The 11,922-nt window shown below is 36.9% G+C and overlaps 1 pseudogene across 1 annotated transcript in view; it reads right to left on the bottom strand.

The window, feature by feature from the left end:
• Positions 1–247: 247 nt before the first annotated feature.
• LOC146768320 (dynein axonemal heavy chain 5-like) overlaps positions 248–11,922 on the bottom strand; it is a 38,854-nt pseudogene continuing 27,179 nt past the window's right edge. Inside the window, exon 3 of the transcript XR_014952785.1 lies at positions 248–11,922. This exon is cut by the window's right edge and continues 25,084 nt beyond it. The product of XR_014952785.1 is annotated as a dynein axonemal heavy chain 5-like (transcript).

Below are 11,922 nucleotides of genomic sequence, written 5' to 3'. Positions count from 1 at the left end.
AACTACCAAGGGAGAGCAAAGGGACAAACCTGACAGAGTGAATTCTGCCTCAAAACTTCTTAGCTTTGAGAGTGGAGGATCAATAATGACCTAACAACACTAGCTGAGACCAAATCACTCTTCATTCATTAGAATAATTTACTCACATTTGTGACCATCAAGAAAATAGAGCATACATGGATTTTCACTGGGTGTTCATTAGAAGAGAAAAGCGATATTACAAAAAAATTAGTTGCACAATTTCCAGATGTCTTTTTTTATGTTGTTTATACACTATTTTCTTATTTGTTATCCTGGACAACCTACTAATTTACTTCCCAGGAAGTTTCATCAGTGATTTATTTTAAGTACAAATGCTCTCACTAATGCTGGACACAATCTTTGGTTCCCTGAAGAATTTTATGCTCCACTTCAAATTTATACTTCCAACCCAACAGCATTTTTTAGTAATGACCAGAAATGCATTAAGTTATTCTACATTAAATGAAAGTCCTGTGCAGCCAGGTAAGTAAAGATGGAGGATCAGATGAAAGAAATAGAGGAAAAACACTTGAATGGCTGACAGCTGCTAATTATTAAGAACAGTAACATATATAGCAATAAACGTGCATACATTGCTTTTCTAGGTAATATGGATGCCAGGAAAGCCAAAGTTGCTGGAACCTTCATAGCCAGCAGGACATAGGCCAAGCACCTTTTAATGTATCAGCCAGCACATCCATTTATAGCAAGTTTGACACTGTACTGTTTGAATAGGCTCTTAAGTCACAAATAAATATTCCATATTTGTAATATGAGGTACCCTATATAGAGACTTATTTCCTCTTTCAGTGAAAAATGGGTAAGAAAAGCCTATTATTCACCACCTAAATAGCCACCAGCCAGTGACTAACAGCTAGCCTATTTGATCATGAAGTTGTAGCTTACTGATATGAAGTCATATTTCATGGCAGCTCTTGACTGAGAAAGAGAAAGAAAATGCAGAGCTCACAGGAGGGCTTTTGACAGTTGCTGCCATGAAATGTTTTCATTTGTCACTATGACAGTGAACAATAAGATACCGACTGAAAGAGAGACAAAGCTGTCTTCAGCCAACTTTCACTAAGTTTTGGCACACAGACATATAAACACGCTTGGAGTTACTTAAATTTTCGTGATTTTGCTCAATAACCTTATTAATCATTTGTATTTTGGGCAAAATATACAACTGTGTGTTCCTGATGCTGCAGTCATGCATAACAGCAATTGATGCAGTCCAAATGTCATTAAAAATTGTTTAAATCTAAAGCATTGGTATCTTTAATGACGACTTTTATTATGATTCCTGGCTTGTTTCCCATGATCAACAAAGTTTTCCACACTTTTTTCCTTACTATTCTTAGACATCTCAAAAGCTGCGGCTTTTTTTTTTTTTTTTTTTTACTAAAAAAAGGAAGCTAATTTTGTATTTCTACAGAAATATCTTTCCTATTCCAGTATAACAATGCTTGTTTTCCTAGACCTGAAGGAATTTCTAACACAATTTATGGTCCACGTAATGTTTAAATCAATGAAATAATCAAGAAAGCAGTAACCTTAACCAGATATAAAAAATTCCATGAACTTCCACATGAAAAAAGCAGACCTATTTTCCCTTGAATATTATTAGCATCATGCCAACAGCAGCACAATATTTGAAAGTTGTCTTATATGTTCCTTCTATTACACTTTGCATTATGCAAAATATAAAGCTAATATAACCCTAACATTTCAGTAATATTTCCTACTCACAAAATCAGATAGCAATACTCAGGTTTTAATTCAGGTAAAAAAAATGAAGCAATTGATAAGCAAATAGAGTGCTGTAAAATTGCAAAGAATTTATTTTATTTCCATAAGGATGAAAGCCAGTCTGATGTCATTTTTTGCAGCCTTATTTCTAAAATATCTTTTATGTTCATCAACCTACTTCTAAAAGCAAGCCCTTGCCTATCTCTGTATTTTTCATCATTCTTTTTAAACATTTTCCACCAATAGGATATGATCCTGTTCTAAAAATGGTGGTCATATCTTAAAAACATTCATTGCCACATCACTAGTCTTCTTAAAAGCTAGAAACAACCTTATTTGTTTTCCAGAAAACATTCAAAAATGTCATTTATAAGCCTGCTAACAGAGGCCTAGGAGAAAAAATGAAGTTCTATACAGAGTCACAGGGAAGAAAATCAATTGAAGTGTTCATAAAGGGAAAGGAATAAGACTAATGAGCAGATCTGAAACATGTAATTAGAGGTTTGAATACAGAGACTGGGGGAATTTCAGTTCTAAAACCTTAAATTAAAAAGAAATTGTCAATAACCTTTGTAATTGTAAAGCTATGTGAACATCTGAGCCAATTAAGTATGCCCAAATAAGACTAGGATTAATATTTGTCCTAATCTACAATATATGTTGCAGACATGAAAAAAAAGATCAAACTGAAAAGCAGCCTGCTTAAGAGACATAATTTGGAGGAATGGGGGCTTCTTTCAGATAGGATTTTCTTTGGTACAGGCATATTATTTCAATCTTGTACATTACAGCAGGTGTTATACAAACAGGATAACTGAAGAGCAGGTCTGCGGAGGCTGTCCAAGCAGGTAACTGGGCTTGGCCACAGCCAGTGTTTGTCAACACAAACAAAGCTTAAAGACCAGAAGCAAGATAAGCACAAGTGACCTGCTCTCTCTTGGTACAAGTGATACCTGGGATAAAACATTGGGCCAGTATGACAGAAGAAGTTTGAATGAGTGCTTGCCTTGCAGATGAGCCATAGATAATAATTTTAGATATACTTTGGAAACAGAATATTCACTAGATTCTTCATCTTCCTGCTAAAGATTACTATTCTTCCTGTATTGGTGAGGAAAAAAAAAAAAAAGGGAGGGAAAGTAGATGTCAATCAAGTTATTTCATTAGATTATCTCACTAGTGCCTCACAATGTTCCAGATTTCCAGGATACTGAGTAGGAGTGCAAAGAGTGTTTATTAACAGAGACCTCCAAAATCTGTACCTATCCTTTGTTGTTCCCAGTTAAATCTTGAAGAAAGGTAATACAAAGAAATTCCAAAGATTATAATGTTCCTGACCCTTGGTGTCATTCTCTTTCTTATGTGAAATACTCTATAAGCAGGAAATTAACATTTACCAGAGGACAAATACTGTGGAGAGGAAAGATACTGAACAGAGGTGGTCTTAGGGTACAACCTCCACTGTTATCCTACACATCAGCAGCTCCAGGAAACCTTGCTCACCTAGTCATAGTCTCAACATCAAAGCTGAAAAATTGAAAGTTAATGGAATCTCACATAGGATTGAGTATTGTCCTTAATAAAGAAGATATCTGAAAATGTGAGAGATCTCAAAATATTCCACTAATAATATGTTGTTTATAAATTCTCTTGAACTCACCCAGCAGAATTTAGGTCTCACTCCCCTACCATTATGCTTCTCAAGAAGTGAAGGAGCCTGATATCCTTTCCAAGAAGTTGACCCACAAAAAGGTCAACATAAAAGTGCCTAAAGTGTGGCATGGCACTTGCCCAAATAACTTGCAGATTGTTAGCATTATTCTGCCAATGAAAAATGTGGTCATCACCATCTCTCCATACACTTTCACTTCATGTTCCCATTTCCTCAAATGATTTTACTGTCTGCTTCCTCAGCCTGTCTCTCCCACACTTTCATCAAAAACTCTTTTGCTCTGCACTCCTCATTTCCTTGGATCATTCACTGTATTAGAATAGCTTTCCATTCCAAATTGAGAGAATATGGGAAATAATTTCTCCATTTCAATAAACACTTCAGAGGAAGCCATTTTAGAATAGCAAATTGTTCCCAGGAGCACAGACCACTTCGCCTTCAAATAAAATCTGGTTTAGTAAAGGAGCTGGAATTACCTTTAGTAACTTTTTTTAGAAGCTGATATAGAGGGGGGGGGCAGGAAATGGAAAAAAACCCAATATGATCAAATTAATATATCTCTACCTTGATTTTCATTTATCTTACCTCCATGAAGAAACTGGGCTTGGTGCCAGTATTACTATGTGAAATGACTTTTCTTCACATTCACATTCAGCAAAATCTCTCTTGATACAGAGTCTCAGAGGAATATAATATGGATTCACTCTTCCGCATCCTTGCTACTCATAACATGCAGTCATTTTCTTTTACATAGTGTCAAAATCCAACAGTGCTAATAAAAGGTGTAAACTCCTGCTATAAGGTAATGTGAAGTCTAAAACACACGTGCACAAAACCAACACACAACACTACAGAGTAAGTTCATTACCCTGAGTCTATTAGCCAATATCTGCACATGATTATGGTGGTGTCCTTAGTTATTATTATGCAATCAAAAGCACACTTTGAGATTTCTCATCCTCAGATTAAATGCAGGTCAGTCTCAATGGAGGATTGGGACCCACCTTACTGAATTATCCATCTTGGGAAAAAAAAGTCAAAATTCAAAATCAAAGGTCTTTGCTAAATCTACTGAAAAAAACCTTAAATCTACTGAACAGATGATGTCCTGATGCAGAAACTGCACTCCTAGTGAGCAGCTTGAACTCTACATCATTGCCTTCCTAGTCAAAGGTACACCTGTGCTAGCAAATGCCTACCCTGTGCTTCCCAGTGCCAAGGCACTGCAGGGCTGTGGCTTCCTGGGACTAGGAATGCCAGGGTCCACCAGAGTGGGTCCTGACAGAGTCTGTAAACCAGGATTATAAACCCACTGAGATGTTTTAAATGTTGATAATTCATTGATGCTCTTCCAGTTTCTCAGAAAGAGAAACTATGTCAAAGTTGAATGAAAAAAATTGTAAGGTAGTGATCTACTTTATGGTCCACAGAGCCACTGAAAATGTTTTAAATGTTCCACCAATAAGCATGATTTCAAAACAGATTCAAGATCTTCTCTCATGAAAAAGCTGGATATCTGGATCACAGCGCCAGTTCATGCCGTATCAGCCCAGAACCCTATACTTGTACACTGAATGGCAGCTTCTGTTTCAGGCCAAGCAAGAGTCAAGTTCCTTGCTGCTAACACACCATAAGTCAAACTGCTTGAAATTTGCCCTGAGAAATTTAAGCAATAGTCATTATCCATGTATATCTGTCTGGCTTCAGTTTATACTCTTGTTTTGTTTGCCATTTTAAACATTTGCCTCACTATTAGTATCATTATCAGTGGTGGTAAAAAAATTCAAGCAAGTTCTTCATCCTCAGAAACTACCTACATTGGTGTCTTGGTTAGACAAGACAGGAGTCTGTGAAAGAGGGCAAAGCCTCCTGTGCAATGGAGAACGGCAAACCCCCCTCCCTCTGAATTACAAGGATTTTTAAATTAAAAGGCTCTCAGGCAAAGATATGGGAGTGGGAGTAACAATTCTTTACTAGGAGAAAACTAGACAACAATTTAAAAAGGAAAATGCAATCGGTACAAACAAAACTAGTGAAAGAAAAAGTCTAGAACCTGAGGAATGCCAGTATCAGGTTTTGCTGGGACAATTGCTTTCCCTTGCAATAGTTGATGAGTTGCAGCTGAAGTGGTGATCTTTAGAAGGGTATAATTTTCCTCTGAAGATCTGGTGGCAGTGGGGGCCGGTCTTCCTCTGCGCCGGGGTTGCCTCTGAGCTCCGCTGCCGTCGCCTCTGCGCGCGCCGGCTGCTTCGCTGCGAGTGCCGCCGAAGAGAGAGAGAGCGAGAGCTGCTTTTCTGGGAATCCCGCGAAGAGAGAGAGAGAGCTGCTTCTCTCGGAGTCCCGCAAAGAAGAGGGAGAGCTGCTTCTCTCGGAATCCCGCGAAGAGAGAGTGAGAGAGCTGCTTCTCTCGGAGTCCCGCGAAGAAGAGGGAGAGCTGCTTCCCCCCTCTGGGTGGGACCCCTCACGGCGTTACATTTTTTTCAGCCTTTCATTGAATCAGTTAAAGGTGTATACACAAACCATTGTCTCTGAGAGAGATAATAAAAAACCTGTCCAACCGGTTCGCCTTCGACAGATGGCAAATGGAATACAAGCTTATCTTACAACCCAGGACAATTGGTACAAGCAATGGTCATTCAGATAACAGCAAATTGGAATTGCTTCACTAGATTTAGCTCTCTAACATAACATTTAGCCAGTCAACATACTCTTCGTGTTGGACACATGTCCTGAGATGCTCATATCTGCATATGAATAAAAACAAAATTTTCATAAAAGACAGTAAGACTTAAGAGCTAATAAAATGTCAAGAAATAGTACAAAGCACAGACATTTTTTCTTACCTATTTATTGCTAGCTACATAATTTTAAAATATTTATTACTGCCAATTTCTTTTTGGTTTAACTATAATGTTTGGGTTTCATTTTAAAATACATATGATTCATTTTTAGTATTACATGAGAAGTGCAAATAGTCAGTACATCATTTTTTAAAGGTCTAGCTAAACATACTCTGCGAGAATAAAAGCATTTTGCTTACGCCTCAGCTAAAGCTATTTTTCTTCTGCAACAGTGTGTAGAAGCAATACAAGAGGATAATCTCCAACAATTCAAAAGTGTGACACCCTTAATACTGACAGAAGTACTTTTCTTTTGCTTCTACTGTACAGCAAAATGACAGGGGCAGATTTTTTAAACTTCTGATTGAAAGATAAGCTATTTAAAGCAGCCTGGGTGTTCTGGATGTATGAACATGCACCTGTGCTAGAGCAGAAATGTTAAATCAGGAACTTAATGCTTATAAAGGGATTTCACCTACTTAGATTAGCTTGTTGAACTAGATATATGTAAGCTCGGAGGTTAATGAAACTTGAAATGGAGCTCCACATGACTCAGTAGACAATACTGTGTCTGTTAAAGCCATGTAAGCAATTTCTTCAACACACAGCATGCTTTTCCTTTTTAGTGTGTTTTATTACTACTGAATGAAGATGCTCATTCTTCATTGTTGGTTCCTCTTCCCAAACTTAGCTGACAGTGTCTCTGTCTGTCTGAAGAAATGGTGCAGCTCTCAGAACCACATGAGCCTCCATACTTTGTCTCTAAATCTGCATCATAAACTATCATAAATTCAGTCCCCTGCCCTTCTGGGGTAAAAACAAGAGCCACTGGTGACACTCAAGCACATATAAATCATATATATATTTACCATATATAAATGCTCCTTCTTGATGCAGTAAGCTTGAAAAATACACTTGCTTCTCTTCTTCAGAATCTCTATCATGCAATTCTGTCTGTCTTAGAAATAAATATAAAACATCTGGTTTTACCCAAGTCATGTTGGTTTCTTCATAATATACTGATGTTGAAAAGCAAAAAGATCAAACTTTGCAAAATACAAGTAAATAGAGGCCAGCTCTGATGAAATCAAAGCATCAATATGTGAGGAAAAGCATTAGGCTACTGAAGAGTAAAGTCAACTTGCAAGTACTATTTCCTCACACTATGCCTCGATTAAAAGTGCACAAAATTTTTCCGTTTTTCACCAACCTTCACTTGCTTTCTTCTGCATCAGAGAAATGTAAGCAATATTAAACCTTTTTCATTTTTGCTATGGTTTAAATAAAGGTTTTCCTGTGACTAGTCTACAAGAAGATTGCATGTTTTCACTCACCTTGTACTAAAAAAGGAATTCGTTGTACCTATTTCCAATTTTTTAATACAGCCACTTGCTTAGCCTCTCACATGCATGGCACCTAGTCAACCACTGCATTTGATACTCAATCACAGCAATAATCACCAGCTTTTTTAAATCCCTATCTCACTCCTGATTTAATAGTGATATTCATGATAACCTAATGCACACATTATAAAAAGTATGTAATACACATGTTGTAAATAGCAATGCAATTATACCAAACCTTCCCTTCCTCCTTGTGGCATTTGAGGCCATCATTACAAATAAGCACTCAGCATCAGTATCAATGTTCAGTGGCACAAACAGCAAGAGGCATTATGTCAGCATCATCTGATTTTCATTACTGCATGCACCATTACTCACTTAGTTTGTTACTCTTGCATCTAAGCCTTTAAATTTGCAAGCTTGCCTATTCCACTGTGCATTCATTGCCTTTTGCTGTCACTTCAGCCTTGTTTGGTAACTCCCAGCACTAGATAATTGATTACTCTCTTCACTATCTCTTTGTGCACAGAGTTATACTAAATCGAAACTGTCACCTTTAAATTATTGTGCAGCCTTCACACTTAGGTATAAATACATTAAAGTGCTATCTCCAATCTGTACTACAAAGTTTATTGTTTTAATTAAAATGCTCCCCATGCTCTCCAAAGGAGATGATCCTTGCTTTCCCCTTGCTGCTCTTTTATGAGTCATAAGATTTTCTAATTATCCCATATGATTTTTGGAATTAATTCACCTAATTTGACTTACTCAGTGTTACAGTGACTTCATGTATGTACAAGTGTACAGATGGTTCTATTTCATCAGTGAAACATTGTCATGGCTTAACCCCAGACAGCAGCCAAGCCCCAGGAAGCTGCCCCTGGCCCACTCCTCTACCAGCAGGATCAGGAAGAGAATTGAAAGGGTAAAAGACAGAAAAGCCAGGAGTTGAGATAAAGGCACGTTAGTGGAAAAAGCAAAACCCATGTGCACAGGTAAAGCAAAACAAGGAATTAATTTCCTAATTCCCGTGACCAGACTGGTATTCAGCCATCTCCAGGAGAACAGAGGTTCATCAGACTTAATGGTGACTTGGGAAAACTAATGCCATCACTCCAATGATATCATATGGTCTGGAATATCCCTTTGGTCACTTGTTTTCATCTGTCGTGTCTCTGTCTCCTCCCATGAACCTCTAGCCCCCTCATCAGCAGGGCAGTATGGAAAGCATAAAAGACCTTGGGTCTGTGCAAGCCCTGCTCAGCGATAACGAAAACTTCTCTATTATCATCACTGTGTTTAGCAAAAATCCAAAACACAGCCTGAACATTATCCACTCTGAAAAAATTTGGCTGTACCCCAGCCAAAATCAGTAGAAAACTTATTTATTGGAATAGGCCAGAATTTACTTTTCCAGATGGGACATCAACAGAGTTTGTCACCAGTATGTGCTAACATTACAGTGACTAGGATTTTTTCACCTTGCCTTTTGTTTGGTCCTGAGGTTTGTCTCTTCCTGGAACTCACTGGATGAACAAGTTACATGAAGAAAATTATATTGTGTTTGTAATCTGAAACATACAAGCACTTTGAAAAATAAAATTTAAAAAATTATTATTCCAGTCTTCCTTATCTTTAATAACAACAGTAGTGTAAACCCTGGAAATTTATGAAGGCTCACAAAAAGTAAGGCTGCTGTTACTGTGCCGACACCAAACTATTTCCACAGTGTTGGGTAGTAAGAAGCGGCTAGAAACTGCTGCCTTTCACAAGTGCTTCAAGATATTTTTTTCTCCCTTAAGAGCACTTAACAGTGCTGAAAAAAGGTTCCATCCCTCAAGAACAATGAAAGTGAATTTTAGCAGATGCATTCAAAGGTGGAAGAGCAGTCAGTTACAGCACTGAAAAATTTACAGTAGAAAAGATAATACCTCTAAAATTTAGAGCAAAAGGAATTTTTACGTCCATATGTAGAATTCTGCTCAAGCTGAAGCCTTCTTGAGGAATAGGGCTGCTTGTTTCCTTCATGCTGACCACTAGTTTTTCCTCCCAGCTGACCACTGGTGACTTGGTTGTAGCCATAAGCAGTTCCAGGCTATGCCCAATGTCTTATCATCACGGAATTTGGTTGCCTCTCTTCTTAAGGTATCTGCTATCATGACAGGTGTGTATATTTCTACATGATACTATTATTTCAGACATAAATGGCTCATTCTGCAGTTATTGTTAGTATTTCTATAAATTTTTTAAGTGTAATTTCCATTATTTTTTCATCTGTTGTGTTTCTGTTTTGCAATATATGCCCTTTGGCCACATATATATATATATATATATATGACCAAAGATTACTGTCAAGATGGGGAACTCTGTGAAGGGTTTGCATCATGCATCCAGTTCGTAGCAGCAGGATATAGAGACAGGAATCACTGCCTATACTGGAGAAGCTTTTGAATTCAGCCTTATTGGAGAAACAAGCCAATGCTCAACTTCTTACTTTCTTTCCCCAAGATTACAGCTGTGAAACCTTTGACTGGGTGATCTAAACCATCCTGCTTATAATGGCTCTATAAGGAGCTGCTTTTTTTTGTGCAACATGCAATCATCACAACACACTACAATTAAACCCTTTCTAGTTATTATCAGCATCACAGTTCTGATTAAAACCTTGTACTTAGAAACACTGTACTGTTCCAGCCAATATTTATTTACTAAATCAGAAAGAGAAGCCCTCTAGTGAGATGAATTACTTATTTACAGATAGTCTAAACAATGCACCAGTAGGATCCAAAGTTGTTATTACCTAATCAATCTGAAAATACTAGGTGATTAATTAATACAGCAACTTCATGTTTTTCAAGGGCATGTGAAAATGAAAAAGAATCAGCATCAGCCTGAAATTTATCAGTTTAGAGAACTTTTTTTTGTCAAATTGCTTTCATATTCATCACATTTTAATCATCTCTACTATTGTTGAATTATATCTTTTTCAAGCACAGTTATGTTTAGCATTTTTTTGATAATTGAAATATTTTCTAAAGAAAAGGATCATAATTAATTCCCTTCCATAGAAAACATTGCCTAAATAGATTTATGAAGCATCGTATCTGTGTTAACTAAATGATAGGACATTTTTCTCCAGATAAGTAAGCACTTTGAATAAATGAAAAAAAAAAATATTATGGAAGCAGTAAACAAACTTTTCTAACTTTGAGCTTGAAATTCTGCTGTATTCCTCTTAAAGCTAATTTCTTCTGAATGACTACTTCTGTATCTTTGAGTTTAGTTAAAAAGAGGTCAAAGGTTCTTAAAGTTCAGATATTTCTTAAAGTCTTTTTTTATTTGCTCCTTACCTCTATGGTCTCAACAGTCATTCACTGCAAGAGGAATTATTTGGGTGAGAAATAGCCCTAAACACTGAAATCTTTTACTTCACAGTCTCTGCAGGTTTTTTATTTACATAGTACTCCAACTTGCTTTAAAAACTTCTTTCTCTCAAAATGTTCTCTCATAGAACGAAATACTTCTTCTAGGCTATTTGATGAAACAGGGCTGTTACTAACATCCCAATAATTATGATGAATCTTGTCATTTCTCACTACTTTCCCTTCCAGAGCCTCAAATATGTCTGATTTGAAATCTGTCGGACTGTCTATGTTTCCCCTTGACCACTCACAGTGAGCATTTTGTTGGTTCATTCAACATAGATCATTCTGCTTGATTAGAATTTGGAATGATTTTTCCTGTAGCACATCTCAAGATATGCAGTGAAGAACACTTATGGTTTGTATCCAAATCTTTTCCCCTCTACTTCCATTGCTATAATTAATGTGTCCATGCATTAATAGGGTGCTTCTTCTTTACCTTTCATCCTGGTTTGAAGGAGCTCAAACAATGGAGAAAATTGTATATATTTGTAATATAAATATATCAAGACAAGTATAAACATATTTTTTTAAAATAAGCAGTAGTATACCACTTTTCCTGGTAAAACTGTAGCCACCATGACTTTACTCTGTAGTTTAAGTATATTGCGTGGCGACTCAGATCTTGGATCATACAGCATCCTAATAATGCTTTTACTGCAGAGACATAGGTGTGTCATCTTCAGTGTTCCTTTGTCTTCCCATATTTCATATTAATGCCTTACTACTTTATATAGGCTTTGGAAGGATAAAGACAGTGACCAAGAAGACATTTGTGGTACAGAAAGAAGCAGCTTTTAATATGTAACATGTTTTTTATATATTCTGGCACAGATCTAGGGAAGTAACATCTACTTCCTAAAATACTGACTCTT

The sequence above is a fragment of the Lonchura striata genome, chromosome 2, assembly GCF_050655825.1.
Source record: "Lonchura striata isolate lonStrDom1 chromosome 2, ASM5065582v1, whole genome shotgun sequence".
In the NCBI taxonomy this organism is placed as follows: Eukaryota; Metazoa; Chordata; class Aves; order Passeriformes; family Estrildidae; genus Lonchura; species Lonchura striata.
The sequence above is the reverse complement of the archived record's forward strand: the minus strand, read 5'-3'. Positions and strand labels throughout refer to the sequence as shown.